Below are 17,261 nucleotides of genomic sequence, written 5' to 3' on the forward strand. Positions count from 1 at the left end.
TTTGTATTTTTGTTTATGGAAAAATATGCTTTTAAAGCTAAATAAATACCGTTACCACTTATTTAGCTGTTAATGGGAGATATGAATAATAAATAAAATAAACAAATAAATAGCAAAAATAATTACATGCATATAAAGTCATTTTATTGCTGTTTAAATTGAAAACCCCGTCTTTTGCGAAAGCACCTTTTACTTAATTATTGAATTTTTTTATTGCAATTTCTATGGCTCTTTACAAAATGATATAAGTATTACAGCCTTACCTAAAAATGTTAACAGAAATGTCAACGTTTAGTCAACAGTGACATATAGTTTGTTTACGATTTTAGTTTATAAAAGAAAGCAATAAAATAAAAATATCAAAATTCAATAACATGGTAAATTGAACTTAATTAAGCCAGAGTAAATTTAATTCTAATATTTATTACAAAATTTTTTATTTCATTAATATTTGTTTTGTTTTTCTTTTTCAGTGCTTTTCTGCAAATTTCGGTACATGTCCTAACCGGGAAATCAAAACTATGTAAGTTGTATTCTTTATTTTAATACATGATAATAAATTTACAAATATCTTAAGTTTAATTTGAAAATTCCATTAAAGCTTCATATTATTTAGTTTAAAACAGTTGGCATCGCTATTGTAGTTATCTACTCAAACTTATCCGCCAAGTGTCTTGACTTGTTGTAGGATTTTTTAGTAACCATTCGTGACTGTCAATAATTTTCTTAGTTGCAATTTTCTTTTCTATTTTTTTAATCATTTCAGCAGAGCTTTTATGAAATCAATTCATTATTTTCAAAATAATTAGTGAAATTATAAGAAAAATTGTAATAAATTTTAAACCCAGATATTGGCAAATATTTTGAAATTTAGACCAACCAATTTGATTTCAATTACACACATGAAGAACAACCGAAAATCCGCGATTTAGAAAACCATAATTTTGTAGAAAAACAAATGGCCATTTTTGAGAGGCAAGGTTCTCTAACTTTAAAGTTAACTTCTATAACCTTAAATACCATTTCCGAACTATTCGGAAATACCGTTACATTGTTCTAAAAGTAATTTTGAAGTATGAAAATTCAAAATGTTTATTTTCAAAATTTGAGTTTTTAGAATTTATTTCAGACGGAAATTATCGTTATTGTTAAAATACCGTTACCGAAATTTTTAACGCTAAAATGTCGTTAGCGAAATAAGCCAAACTAACTTTACCGCTAAAATTTCCTTACCGAAATAATCCAAATTAGCGTTGCCGTTACCTTTTCATCGTCTTGAATAAATATGTACAGTATTCTGCTCTTGCAGATTATTAATAAATGTTTAATACTCGCTCTCTCTCCTGACCTTAGCGATAAATAGAGACAGTGGAAATTTATTGTGAGCAGCGAGGTTTCTTAATGGATATCACAGCATGATGCGCTGTTTATGGCGGAGTTTTCAGGAATGCCGTGGGTAACATGGTTACTGTGGATGTAGAGCGTAAATTGAGTTATTACGAAAAAAAAATCAACATTTTGAAATTTGCCTTTCCGGAGCGCCTAAAAACTTTTGGCCATTTGACTGATTTTTGTAAATCCCTCAGACCCTGGAAGACTCTTAAAAGTAATATCAAACAAGAGAGCTTAGTTCTCGTCAGACAGTCCTCAAATAGTCATTTTTGACTTCCACTTTTCTCTTTTTAAAGAAATCTAGTTTATACTGTAATTTCCAAATAAAAAGTGACCGTTTTGAGTGGCCAACCATATTCCCTGGATTTTGTAATGGGAAATCAAAAACCATCTAGTATTCCCGCGTCTCATTTGATACCTTTTGGATCCTTTTGGTCCCTTTGGTGTCAATTCGTCTGGTTGGCAGGGCTTCTCTTACACTTCGGGTAATCTTAATAGATCCATTTTTCATCGCAAGTAATGATTCGGTGTAAAAATGATTTTCTTTTATAGCGTTCAAACATCATTCCAGACATGCAAAACCGTCTTTCAAGGTCTCTCGGCTTCAATTCGTATGATACCAAATTTCCCTGCTTTTGGATGAATCCTGCTGCTCGTACACGTTTTGAAATTGTAGCTTGTGTTGCTCCTAATGATTTTGCAAGATCTTGTTGAGTTTGGCAACAATCTTCATGGAGTAATGCCCCCAATTATTGGTCATTAAACTTTTTTGGCTGGCCGGGAGATCTTTGTCTTGATTTGTGTCAAAATCACCAGCTCTGAATCGCAAAAACCATCTCTCGCACATTGAAACTGATAGAACACACTCACCATAAGTTTTGGTGAGCAATGAGAGTGCTTCAGCGGCACTTTTTTAAATTAATGAAGTAAAGCAAAACTTCCCGCATATGACGCTTTGTTGGTACAAAATTCGACATTTTATAAGCAAAAAAAAACGTTATTGTTTACACTATAATGTTCTAAAACTAGGTGAGAATAAAAGTCAGATATGTACCTTTCAAAAAGACATATAAGTTATTAAAAACATAAACCGCGATCCAAAAATAAACCATCTATTGTAAATCGCGCAGTTTAAAGTCAAAAACCCAATAAAAAAATATCCAATATAAATATCTCTTGAACTAAAATAGATAACAATCACATGTAAGCCTTTTTGCTATCATCTAAATATAAAATTTCTTAACATTCGGATAAGAACTGAATTTTTAGCGAGTCCAATTGTTTACTAGCTACCGAATTATTTCCAAAATAAAAAGTTTCTAAACCCCTATATGATGTTTACAATCTCATAATACTCTGCTTTTATATTAAAAAACAAAAACAATTATTGACTCAGCTTTTCTTTTTTTTTTTGTTGAAGAAAAGTATGTTAATTGCTGTGAGTGCTATTTTCCTCTAATGATCAATTGAACAGCGAATATTGCCACAGTTTACAAATATTTGTTGTTTACCTTTTGCCACATGCATGTGGTACAATAATTTGCAAGAAAGTTGCCAAATTTTCCAATTCAAATCATTAATTCTTTTAAAAACTGCTTAATAACAAGTATTAAGATAAATACACATGCATTATTTCAATATTCTAAATTCTCTTAATACGAGTAGTAATCTGATAATGATAATGATGATGTTCATGTTAATGACGATCAATGAAATGAAAACAACAAAAAAAAGCCAAGTTAATACAACATACCAGTTTCACATGATTGCATTTTTCTACATGGTGTATTTACAATGCAATATTGTATGGATTTATAGCTGAATGAAATAAGTATTTAAGTTTTTTTGTTTTTTTTCGTTTTAGCAAAGTTGTAAAACGACACTAGTATGGTATCTTTGGTGTTTGTTTGGGGTTTTTATTTTTTTTTTGCTCTTTTGATTTTTTGTTGCACTCAATATGAATCGCTGAAATGTATAAAATGCAAAAAAAAAAATGTAAAAAAGAAATAAATATTGACTAACATACTTCCTTCAATATTCAATATAGACGAGAGTACCTCAACGTTTATACAGCTGTAACTACATGTGTAGATTTGAATATTTTAGCAGTACGCAAGTGATACTTACATATTTGTTTATATTTATGTATATAGCACAATATGATTTTGTTTTTTGTGGCGTTTGTTGTATTATAGATTTTTAATTAAAAAATCAAACGACTACAAAATTACCACCTGATACGTGTAACCCCCACCACTCTATTATGCTTAAATTACGATCATTCAGGGTGAATATTACACTGAAGTTTAACATAATTCACATAATGTTTTTTTTTCCTTCTCTCTATATTTATTTATTGTATTTTTTTCATTATAAATTATGTAAGATTTTATTGCATTTACCAGTTTTGCAGTTGTTGTTATGTGTTTGTTTATTGGTTTTGCGTTTATTTCTGAATGCTGTGCTTTGTTAAAGCTAACAAGAAAAACAATTGTAAACTTCACGTACAATGTTTACATTGAGTGGGTAGGTATTACCAATTTGATTGGCAACACTCCTAAATGATGCTCTACTCTGTAGAGAGGGATGTTTAACATTATTTGCAAAATTTTTCATTTTAATGATTTTTGGTTAGAATTAATGAAATAATATTGGCTTTTTTATTAATGTTATTCAAAACCGAGAAGGAAAATTAAAATTATTGATGACTTAAAAATGCAGTATTTTTTTAAATTCTTAGCTATGACCTTTTCCCATCTTTTTGGCAACATATGGAGTCCGAGCCAAAAGAACTGCTTATCTTTAGTTCCAAAGTGAAGCGTATCCCAGCGATAGTGTACTGCATCGATCGAAACAAATAGTAGTCTGACGGGGCATGGTCTAGCGGGTGGGCAAAATTCTCATCCAATTCTTTCAAAATACTTTTTAACATGTTGCCGACAGTTGTCTTGATGGAATATTACAGTTTCATGTCTGGCCGCATAATCTGGCTCGCTTCAAACGAATCAGTTGTGTTCGGTGCAGGTTCTCTGTCATAGTCTGGCCAGATTTCAGCAGCTCATAATTGATAGGATCTTTTTGCTCCCACCAGATACACATACATACGCTTCGGGTTATCGTAATGAATCCATTTTTTATCGCAAGTAATGATTCGGTGCAAAAATCTTTTTCTTTTATAGCGTTGAAGCAGGGAAAATAAAAATCTTTTATACTGAAAATCGTGTGTATAACAGTATTTTCTACATAAATCGTGTGTATAACAGTATTTTCTATTGAATATAACTGTATTTTCTATATAAATCTTGTGTATATCAGTTTTTTCTATAGAAAATTGTCTGCATCCATTGCAATAATCCGAAACTTAAGAGCCAGCCGAATTGACACCAAAGCCAAATATCCATGGCGCTGAATACATGTTAAAAAGTATTTAGATAGAAGTGGTTGGGATGTTTTACCTCACCCGCTTTATAGTCCAGACCGTGCCCGTCCGACTACTATTTGTTTCGATTGATGCAGAACGTTCTCTCTGGCATACTCTTTGGAATATAGTATCCGAAATTGGCTTGATTCGTTCTTGGCCTCAAAAGATGATCAGTTCTTTTGGCGTGCAATCATATGTTGCATGTAAACTGTTAAATTACTCATTTAATGGAATAATGCCTCTCCAAACTTGGCTAATTTTGAAAACCAATTTCAGAATTATCTAAAAATGTCCAAAAAGGCAAAGTTCCGATTATAAAAAAAATATTATTTTAGAAAAGGGCTGAAAACCAATTTCAAATTTATCTAAAAATGTGCAAAAAGGCAAAGTTCCGATTATAAAAGTAAAGTTTAGATACACTAATAGTTAATAAGATATCACAAGGTAAATAGCGGCAAAGTGGCCTCTTTTATGAAAAACTAAATTTTTGGAACATATTTTCCCAGTTTTAGGAATTTTGGTATTTAAATTGTTAATCCTCTAGTCCTAAGGTTTTCAATAATACCAAATACTTCTGAATAATGCTTATATAAACTCATCAGGAGACTCTCAAACCTTGCATTCTTTTGAAATTATATTGCTACTTGGAGCCGAAACATCAAATTTAAACATCAGATTTTGCTCAAACCTTCGATTGAGCATTGAAAATCAAAAAACAGAAAAAATAAGAGTCTCCCTATTGTCTGTAGCTATTACGTTTTTTTAAGTTTTAAAAATAAACTTTTATATAATAAATTTCAAACATTAATGACATTTCAATCATTATAACAAAAAAACTAAAATCACACCTAAAACCAATACTAAATATTTTCATTTTATTTGAAAGTTTTTTAATTTTTTTTCAAATCTTAGAAAATAGTTGAAGTCATTCATTCAGTCACTCACGCCATCATTTAAATTCTAATACTTACTAGTCGTAATCTCATACCTGACCTAAGAAATCGTGTCGTTACTCCAACACTAATTACCGACATTTCCACACGAAACTGTTATAAAACTATGAATTGTTGTTGTTGCTGTTTATATTATTTTTGTTTATATTTTGTTGTTGTTATTGTTGTAAGCTAATTAATTACACGCATTGTGGGGACACAAACCAAAAACCAGCTGTTTTTATTTTTTTGCTGGCAATTTGTATCTTGTCCATTTTAATTCAATTGGAATTATTGTGATGTCATGTTTTTGTGTTTTTATTTTGTAAGAAAATTATTTAAAAAGTGTTTCGTTTTTTTCGAAATTTTTCAAAATTGTTTTGTAGCAATTTAAGTTTTTGCTGCAAAACACTTTCTAAAATGGTGAAGATTTGAGCGGGTTTGGAATAGTTTTGTGATGATTACTTTCGCATGAAAGTAATGTTCAATGATTTTGATGAGAAAGTAATTATTGATTGATTATTATACCCTTCACCCTGAGCTGTATGTTTGTCATTCCGTTTGTACAATAATTTCAAAATTTTACTTTGGGACCCAGCTATAAATAGCGGAGCCGATATAGTATGTCTATCCATCTGTAAGTTGAAATCAACTCTCCTAAGCCCCAAAATAACTTACACAAATGATTGGTACATTAATATATCCGGAATATTCCAAATTGGTTTGCTGAAAATCGGCCCACAAATGTCTAAGATATAAGAAAAAACTACTAGCGACTACCTCAATTTTTTTCCACAAAAATTTATTTTTAATATTTATCTTAAAGTATAATTTGGTGAAGGGTACATAAGATTCGACACAGCCGATATTTGGACTTTTTCTTGTTTTATTCTGTAATTTGGGGGTATGGAAATGTTATTTGTGTATTTAATAAGTTGGCAACACATTATATTGGCAAATCTAATTATGTATTTTAAACAAAGGCTTTTTAAGTTGGCAAATATGTATGTATATATGATTTAACCCACATTGATGGTATTTTTCTATTATTTTTGAATCTAATTTTTAGCTTGACCTTCATTAAAATGTCTAAGTTTAGTTTAACAAATGAAAGGAAACTTACCAACATATTATCTATTTAACATGTTCCTGTCAAAGTTGTTTGATGAAATAATATAAATTTAAAAGCCAGTGGGGAGCTTTGAAACAAAATTTCGTTTAAAGCAGGTGTATTAAGACATGTTTTTGACTTGTTTGAAATTGTTAGATAAAACCAGCATTTTTTACTTCTTTATTTTAAATGGCATTTTATTTTAAATTGAATATAAACAGATTTGATAACTTTTGTAAAAGATCACAAATTAACCTATGCTTCCACAGATACATAAATAAATGGTATTTACTTTAGAGGCGCAGAACTTTAAATTGGCAACATTGTTTTGTGTGACAGCTGATTTGACAGTTCTCGGTTGTTTTGAGGTTAGTTTGGTTTGGCAATTTATCTACATAGGCTACCTAACTTCTGTACTGATCTTCAGGCTGAAATTACTGCTTTAAAAAATGCATCCAATTGCATGCGGTATTATCGAATAGCAATGATGAATGAGGGGGCGATCGATCCCTTTTCTGGTATTTCCCTCGCAAAATGTGGAAACTATATAAGACTGCACAGAACAGGTGGACTAATGAAACCACCTGTGCTATCGCGAGGTGGACTTGACTCGTTTTTGATGCCGGCAGGACGAATCTATTTATGAAATTCCGTTGTGAACAAAGAAGGCCAATTGTTTCCATTATTAACCTTCGCTTTACCAAAGGTTTTTTATGTACATGGTTTACCAATACCCACCCGGGTGACACTACACTTCTATAAATATATGCGACGAACGAAATTTTAAAAAATTAAAAAAACCTTATAAAAAGTTTAAAATGGTTCTATTAAATTCTATAGAACTCTAGAATTTGTTCAGTGAGTACAAATTTCATTAAAATCGAAACAAAATTAAAAAAAATATTAAACCAATAAAATCGATGTGGTCACCCGGGTGGGTATTGGTAAAGCGAAGGTTAAAGGACGCTGTATAATCGGGTCACATGCTAGAAAACTGGTACTACGATTACTGTAGAATCTATAGAAACGTAAAAGATGAGGAGACTGTGTTCCACCTATTCTACCAATGCCCGGCTCTGACAAACTTGAACGAACGTATCATTGGAACACCATTCCTATCGTGTTTAGATGATCTATCAAGGACAAATCTAAGACGCATCCACTCATTCATCTGAGAATCTGGTTGGTTCACCTTGAAAAGAATTATAAATATTCTGGTATCACATTGGAATCAGTTTTGAATGGACCCAAATGAGCTGCTTGACGAGTGGCTGCCCTTTGAAACCTAACCTATGAATAGACACACACCAGAGCAACGTTTGCAAATTGTTAAAATTTATTTTGAAAATCATTTTTCAACATTTCGACAAACTCATCATAGCGATCAATTCGAGAACAAATTCCCTAATTTCAGCATAGCGCATTCCATTTTAGTATCGGTAACAGTGAAACACAACCCACAAATAGAACTGGATAGCCTACTGTCATCGATAAGAACCTTCGCCCTCTCCTGTAAGCGGTCGAGTAACTCCAAAATAGATTTCGAAGCACCGGCCCATACATTAGAGTTGTATTCCATTTTGGGTCGGATATAGGAGATATAAATAGTAAGGTGATCAGATGGAGTGAAGTAATTTCTACACCGTTATAGAAAATCAAGGCTCTTGAATGCTTCCTTCGACACTTGAAAAATATGCCTTCTGTTTCTTTAATATTTACACCACCCAAAACAGATGAAGCAACATGATATTGCGAGCATTAAAATCTATTCGCCTAACTCAATTGTCCCAAGATCTTGGTTAAGCCTAACATTCATGTTTTGCCTCATTGCCCAATTACCGACAGGCTTGGTCTATAATTGAATGAATATGAATGGCAAATGTTGCTGTCATCTTCAAAAGAATAAATAAATAAATAGGGTTGGAAGTTTGAAATATAAGAAATAGAGTTGGAGAAAGGGCGGAGCCTTGCAGTACCCCTGAATTGATCTTTAACTCGTTTGATGAGATTCCATCTATAACAACTCGTATAGTGCTATCTCTGAGAAAGTTCGATAAGAGAGAAGCTATTACCGACACCAAAAGCAATAAGTTTTGATAAAAGCACATCATGTTACGCCTTAGAAATATCTAGATCCACCACTTTTCTTTCATCAAAACGGTGAAGGGAACGACACCATTTTTCCGATAGAAAGACCCATTTGGAGCGATGATAATCCTCAAGCCTTTGTCAAAACACCATTACATTCACAAATAACGATGGTCAGAACGTTAAATGGTTACTAACTTGTTCGTGCCTCAATTGGAAGGCATTAGTACTACAGCGCGCTATACAATCCATTTGCTGAGAGAAAAAAAATGGACCTGCTAGATGGTCACCTTGTTCATGTGATTTCACGTCATTTGGGATTATTTTCTATGGGGATATGTAAAGTCCCAGGTTTATGCAGATAAAACAAAAACGATCGAATACTTTGAAGCGAATATTCGACGGCGGTATTGCCGAATTACAGCCGGCCTTACTGCCTAGGTTGTGTGGAAATTAGATCTCAGCCGATTAGATGGATATTGAAAACGTTTTTCTCTGTTTTATTTCAATTTAAAGTTCTACGCCTTTATAAAAAACACCCTTTACATACAAATCTTTTAAAAAATTACAAATAAAGTTGTTTTTTTTAAATTTTACTAATTTATTGTCAAAATTGTATATTCACACACTTTAGTCTCTCATTCATCCATTCATACCATGAGTCAGACAGAGAAGGTTAGAAGACATATTTGAACTATATTGATTTTTTATGATCTTTTGTTTATTTATTTTTGCTATTTTTAAAGTTCAGGGCATCTTCCGTTAACATTAGATTTAGTCGTTAAGTTTTTTTTAAAAAAACGTTTTTGTTTAGTTTGTTTTTTTCCTTATAAAAGAAAACATGTTTAAAGTTTAAACTTTAATGTTGAATGTTAAACAACTTTGTACTAAAATCAACAATACAACAACAATAAATAACAAAGAATATACAATTTGAAAAATGTCAGCAATTGTTATTTAAATATATTTTCGTTATTTTATTTCTATTAAATTTTGATGATTTTAATCAGCCACAGCTAAAGATTTTGAAATCCAAGGTGTGTATAATGGTGGCTTCATCAAACTACGTATGTTCGTTCGTTCATCTGTCTGTCCATGTTTTGATATTTTCAAAAGGTCTATTTAAAATTTAATGATGATTGAAATTTTATTTCAAAATTTATTTATTTAATAGTGTGTCTATGTTTAAATATTAGCATTTACACAAATTTTACGTTTCTTTTTTTTTAGTTTGTGTTTAATTATTTCTTAATAAACGTGCATTTGCATATTAAAAAGGCTCATCAAGTAAATACTTAAAGAAATAAACAAAACTTGACACTTGCATTCATTCATTGATTTCTTGATTTCACTTTGGTTTGGTATGAAAATGACAGTAATGCTCGTAACTCATAGCCGCCGGCCGTACCCCTTGATTTTTAAATTTGAGTGCCTCTGCAGTTGCACTAAGGAATGCACTCAGCAAATTGTGGGCAATTTGTGTTGATCATGCATATAAATATTTTAAAATATTCAGCATAAATACATAAATAAATATTTTAATAATTTGTGGTGAATAACTTAGAGAATAACTTAGAGTAAAAATTAAAATAATTGTTGAATACACACCTCAAGTATAATAGTTTAGGTTGTAGGCCTGGTTGAATACTTCAATACTTAAAGTTTTATACAAATCAAATGAGTTAGGAAGTATAGTCGGTCTAGCCCGACCATTTTTCTTTTGAAATTTGAATATTTTTTTCCTGAGTATTTTCGGAAGTTAGACTTACATATATGGAAGCTATGACCTATTATGGAGCGATCGTCATAGAATTACGTAACGTGATTTCTTCAAGACCAGTGCTGGTATACCATCCATTGTTGTTTATATTGAGATCCGCTAAAATATTTTTAACTGCGCGAATGCTTCCAAGCTCGGGCAGTGGTTCATTGCTTTCCTTTAAATTTGAATTATTTGCAATTAATTCAGCCTAAAGGTTAGCTTTATCATCCTTTAAAATAGTAGGAATTGAGGAACTTGTATTCATATCCTTTATTCTTTTAACGAATGACCAAAACCTTTTCTGTTTCGGGGAGCAGCAAGAACTTTGGCTCGGAAGCGTAGCTCGTGTAGAGATATTTCGCGCCTCAGCTGTTTGGTAGACGAAGATCTCACCCTTTTGCGTAGATTTCGAAATCTTTGTTATAACGCCAGATTCTGAATGCTTCCTCTCAGGAACGATCCAGAATATATATACTTTAAGGGCAAATGAAAAATGTAGAAATTATAAGAATGAAAAACTTATACCCCTCATGGTGAAGGGTATAATAATGGACTTAGTACGATTGCATTTTTGTATTAAAATCTAAATTTCCATAAAAAGTGGACTTTTTATCAAAGAATTTTAAACAAATTGGGGGAACAATCCAATTTTGTGGCCAGTATAATAATATCTAAAGTAGAACAAGTTCTTTTGGGTTAGATCCATGATCTTAGTATGGTAGGGTATGGGAATCAGGCAGCCGTGCAAAAACCTTCGTCTCGTACAGCTCACTTGGGTCCAATAATCTTTCGCTTTGTGATACCTGAAGAAGAAAATGAAAAACAGAAATAAAAAGAGAAATAGAAGTCAGAGAAAAGGGAAGTCTATAGATTGAGTTAGAGTGAAATTTGCAAGAGTAGAGTATTGATAAAAATGTGTGGTGAAGGAGGAGAAGAGGTTAAGAATTCAAAGAATTAATATAAAGCAGACCATTATGGGATAGTTGCTAGGCCCCTAAGAGGTGCAATTTGTATGTTCAGTCTTATCAATCAACCGCTTTCCCTGATAAAGGCCTTTTATGCACCTTAGTTCCTTCACAGATAACCCGGAGAGGGTACTAAAGGTCCCTCAACCAACCGCTTTCCCTGATAAAGGCGTCTATGCACCTTAGTTCCTTCACAGATAACCCGGAGAGGGTACTAAAGGATCGCTCATCTAAAAGCCTGGCACGTAGTTCTCCCAGTGCCGGAAAATTACAAAAGAAGTGTTGGATGGTCTCTTCCTCATTCTGACAAGAGGTCGTTGTAAGGTAACCCAAGTCTTGCGGCATGAGTACCTAAAGTGCAATGCCCGGTGATCATCGCCACCATGTTGCTGAGTCTTATACGTTGTAGTCGAAGTAGATACGACGTGCGTTTACTGTCCAACACAGGTCATATCATCCTCGTAGTGGCACAGATGGGTTCATTACCCCACCTTGCTTGGGCAAGTTCGTAATATGTGTCATGTATCAGTTCCTTGCAAGTTGACAACGGGATTCCACAAAGGAAGTATATTTCGTCCTCCAACATCAAGGCTTATTTTCCCTCCCAGATACACTGTAAGATCTGAGCCAGTTTGTCGCTCTTCTAATGGCCGATACCTCGGCCTGAAGGATGCTGCATCCATTTGAGAGTCTAAAGGATATTCTTATTCCGAATTCAGGAATGTATACACCACCGCCCACTCTATCCCCCTTTTTGGACCCATCCGTATAGATGGATAGCCTCCTTTCATCGACGGAGAGACCATCGACAGACTCCATACTGGATGGGAGTGAGAAACCGTAGTTCGTCGGGAAGAAGGGTTTGGGGGAGTAGTAACCAATATGATCAGGAAGATTTTGTATATTTCCTTTTTTGCAAACATGTCCATAGGATCTAAAATTCCATGTGTTGCAGGCGTTGAGCCTAAAGGCCGTGTTCAATGTCAGTTTCCTGGCCAATGATCTTAGTTACTAAAAGGTGTCAATTTACCCCCTCCTAGGCCAAACTCAAGTTGTTAAAATGACATATCACTTTAATATAAAGTCTTATAAATAGATCCAATCCTTAATCCCCAAAGAACCAGTCACATAACTAGTTCTGTGTCAGTTTCCTTAACTCTAGGGTATAAAGTTCCTAATAATATTTAATACACAATCGACTATTTTGTTAGCATTATTCACCAAATTAAAGTCTTTTTTTTAACGAATGAATTCCTTGCAATTACTGTTCTTAAATATAACATTAAAAACAGATTTCAAAGAAAAAATTGACAATTATTAACAACTTACCACTCATTTGTCTACAAATAACATAAAACCTAACTTAATTCCTTATAAAGACTATTATGTACGAGTATTTAACGATTTCCTACTTTCGTTAATAATTTTGTGATTTATTTCAGTGATATATTAACGCATAAGTATTAAATCAAAACAACAAAATTTATAAATAATTTAATACATATTTTCCAATAGGTTTTTTTTTTGATAGTTTTTAACTAGTACACTTGGATTTTTCAACACTTTCTCCCCAATTTACAGACTGTGTGTGAGTGTTTGGAAAGAGCTGCTTATATGGCCAGAGTATTTACTTTTTCCAACAGCCAACTTTTGTTGGCTGAAATATTTCTATTGTCGTTGTAAAACAAAAATATAAAATTAATAAATAAATTAATAATAATAAAAAAAAAATTACGTTTCCACTCATATTGTTGTGTGTTTGCCGATCACAACTCAAAAATTCAACTTTAAAAATTGAAAGAAATCGGCGAAGAGAAAAAATAGCTAACATGAGGTATGATCTTGGTATTAATTAATTCAATACAATGGCTTTTATAATAAAAACCCATAAAAGTCAAAACTATACACGCCATGATACACATACTTACTGGCAGCAAACTCACATTTACTATATAAAACGGCTTAAAAAAACCTTTGTACCAGTATCTACAAGTTATACACTTGTAATTATCAGTAGTGCTCCCTCTAAATGCCCCTACGTCCATCTGTTTTCTGCTGTCTTTTTTGTAAATAACAATGGAGTACAATACACAATAATACAAGACCTGAACCAAGCTGTTTTGAAGTGAAGTGCAGTACTCTACTAAACAATATTATTACATCACAACTTTTGCAAACAAATAATCTGAAAATCAAAAAAAAAAACAAAACAAAACTCTTCAAGATGATTATACTACAACAACCTTAAATAAATCATAATTTCAATTGACCAATATTTTTCTGCATTCAGGGGGGGCTTTAAAAGAGAATGACTGTCAGCTGGGCTTGACCCAATGAATGAGTTCAAACCAAGCGACAAAGATAAACATTAAAACTTTATTTCGTTGGTCATTCAAAATAAACGGAATCATTGAATCTTTTGCCAATTTGTAATTCTTACAAAATTTAAAAGGCAAAATCTTAATAAAATTTCACAACTTCCTTTAAGATTATTATCAGTTTAAAATCTCACGTTATTTTACAAAATTATTTTTGGGGCCATTTTCAAATTAATTTAATTGCCAAGATTGATTTAATAATATTTAATCACAAGCAAAAATTCATAATTATATTGGGAGAAATCATTTTTTGAACATTGTAAAGAATTTTTCTGTTCAGATTAAGATGTTGATGTTGCAATATAACACAAAGATTTAGTGAATCGTTGACTTCCAAAAATGTAATTGTTTAGCAAAATGCAAATAGATCGCAATAAACTTTGTTTTAAATAGACTATAGAAAGGGTGGTTAGTAAACTGACCACTAAACCGCAAAGAGTTAAATAATTTTTTAACTCTGTTAATGTGCATGTTTTCCTATTTGGTCAAATATAAACATATTAATAAACAAATTTTTTCATAGAACTATCTATTATCGGGCTTTCTGTCATGTTTTTTTATATCAGACACGGCACTAAAATAATATTTGTACCAAATTCTTTTAAAATTCAGTGATAAATTGTCAAATATTGGACAATAGGACAGTTTAAGTTATATGTCCTCTAGGGTTAAGTTTGTTTGGGAATTTGAAGGATTATTATGACACTTTGGAGGATTATTATTCCGAGCCAAAAGAACTGCTCATCTTTTGATGCCAATAACGAATCAAGCCTATTTAGGATACTCTAATCCAAAGTGAAGCGTAACCCAGATAGAGCGTTCTGCATCGATCGAAACAAATAGTAGTCGGATGATATACGATCTGCGGATGAGGCTAAAATCTAAGTACTTTTTAACAGGTATTGCAACATGTGGCCCAACGTTGTCATGATGGAATATTACGGTTTCATGTCTGGCCCCATATTCTGGGTGTTTTTCGGCAAATGCTCTCTTCAAACGAATCAGTTGCGTTTGGACCAGGTTCCCTGTGATCAGATTTGAGCAGCTCTTAATATATAGGACCCTTTTGGTCCCACCAAATACAGAGCATTACCTTAGCGCCATAGATATTTGGCTTTGGTGTCGATTCGGCTGATTGGCCGGGCTTCACATACGATCTCTTACGCTTCAGATTATCATAATGGATATATTTTTCATCGCAAGTAATGATTCGTCACATAACTGATTTTCTTTTATAGCTTAATTTCGGACATGCTAAATCGTATGTCAAGGTCTCTTGACTTCAATTCGTGTGGTACCCAAATTCCCTGCATTTGGATGAATCCTGCTGACCGAAAACGTTATGAAATTGCTGCTTGATTTACAAGCTTTTGTTGAGTTTGACAACAATCTTCGTGATGAAAAGCCTCCAATTCTTGGTCTTCAACATTTTTTTTTTTTTTGCTGTCCTGGTCGAACTTTGTCTTCAGTGTCAAAATCACCACTTTTGAACCTAATAAATCATCTCTCGCACGTTGAAATTCACCATAAGGTTTGCTTCAGCGGTAGTTTTTTTCAAATTAAAGAAGTAAAGCAAAACTTCCCGCATATGACGCATAGTTGGTTCAAAATTCGATATTTTTGAAGCAAAACAAACCTTGTTGTTTACACTATAATGTTCAATAACTATGGAAGAATAAATGACAGATATGTATCCTTCAAAATTACATATAAGTTATTAAAAAAGAATATCATGTTCAAAAGATACGTCATAGGTCAAACTATTGAATATTTGGTATTTGCCATAAAAAACTATCAATTTATTAGTGGATTTGGATGAATCTTTAGAGGATTATGACACGAGGTACTGAGATTCATGTTTAATACAAAATTTGTATTAAATTTGTTTGGTCCCAAGGTCATAATAGGGTTAATTTTCATATTTTTAGCTTGAAATCTCATTTCTAAACCAAATTGAAAACTTTTTATCAAAATCCACCATAAATACATAACATTTCGCTGAATTTTAATTACAAATCCCAAATATTCCAAAAATTTTAACTTTAACGCCGCTGTAAAAAGTTTAACGAAACTCAATTCAATAAATAAAAAAAAATCGAATAAAATTTTAAAGTTCAGTTAATGAAAAACAGTTTATAATTTAATTTTTGTTTAATTCTTTCGAATCGAGAAGTAGGAATTACCAAAGACAGAGAAAAGTCAATTGAACCAAAAATATATAATATCAAGAAAAGCAACTAAATAGACATCAGTTAAAACAACTCTCTTAAAGCGATATATTCTATTTATTAACACTAAGTGATTTAATACAAAAATATTGATATTTTTCTATTAGATTTAGAAACCCCAATAGTCAGCACCTTCATTCCCCTTCATTAAAAGTTAAACACATTACATAAAATTTCGCTTTATTTCGCTCGTTAATTCAGAGTAACTCTGAGTTTTTTATAGACCATATTTAAATTATCATACAAATTAATTTCTATTGTAAATAATGTTGTATAACAAAAAAAAAGCTAAAAAATTAATTTGATTATTTCAGTATTAATGAATTTTGAGTTTAAATGTATTTAAATTGTTTTATTTATAAATGTTTGTCTTTGTTACAAAAAAAAAATAAATAATTTATGCCATTCTTTTAAAATAAAAATAATAAAACAAAATTAAAACCATTTGTATACAAAAATCATTAGCATTATAAACAGTTAACAAAATGTTAGGCGAACAAAATTGTGTTTTGTAAAAAATTTATTTAGGATTACATAAAATTTGGGAAAAATTCAAATAATTTTTCATTAATACGGCTAGGTATAATATTCTTGAAAATATGGTTTTAAATACATACACTAAATATTAAAATATTTTGATTTATACTCAACAAGATACCAAGATTTTTTTATTACAAACCTTTGGCCAATAAAAATGTTTGGTTTCCAAATATTACTCACAGCTGTATTTACAAAATCATACTTGTTCTTATTTTTTTTTTTAATTTGTATAACTGTTTAAATCAATTAAATTTAAAAAGCTTAACACATTTCGTTGTAAAATCACTTGTCATGTCTTCATGAAAAAAAAAAAAACATTTAAAACCAAAAAACCGATATTTAATTTATATGTATTTGAAATTAAAATTTTTTATTATCTTTGTGGTAACAAGTTTTAAATTTAAGTAAAAGTAGATCATCTTGCTCGTATGTACTCGCATTTCT

The 17,261-nt window shown here is 31.6% G+C and overlaps 1 protein-coding gene across 1 annotated transcript in view; it reads left to right on the forward strand.

Moving 5' to 3' along the window:
- LOC135958058 (zinc finger CCCH domain-containing protein 13) overlaps positions 1-17,261 on the forward strand; it is a 58,589-nt gene that overhangs the window by 18,477 nt on the left and 22,851 nt on the right. The window contains exon 2 of the mRNA XM_065508922.1: positions 474-523. The gene's annotated coding sequence lies outside the window, so the exon portion shown is untranslated. The remainder of the gene's footprint in view (positions 1-473; positions 524-17,261) is intronic.

This window comes from Calliphora vicina, chromosome 4, assembly GCF_958450345.1.
Source record: "Calliphora vicina chromosome 4, idCalVici1.1, whole genome shotgun sequence".
In the NCBI taxonomy this organism is placed as follows: domain Eukaryota; kingdom Metazoa; phylum Arthropoda; class Insecta; order Diptera; family Calliphoridae; genus Calliphora; species Calliphora vicina.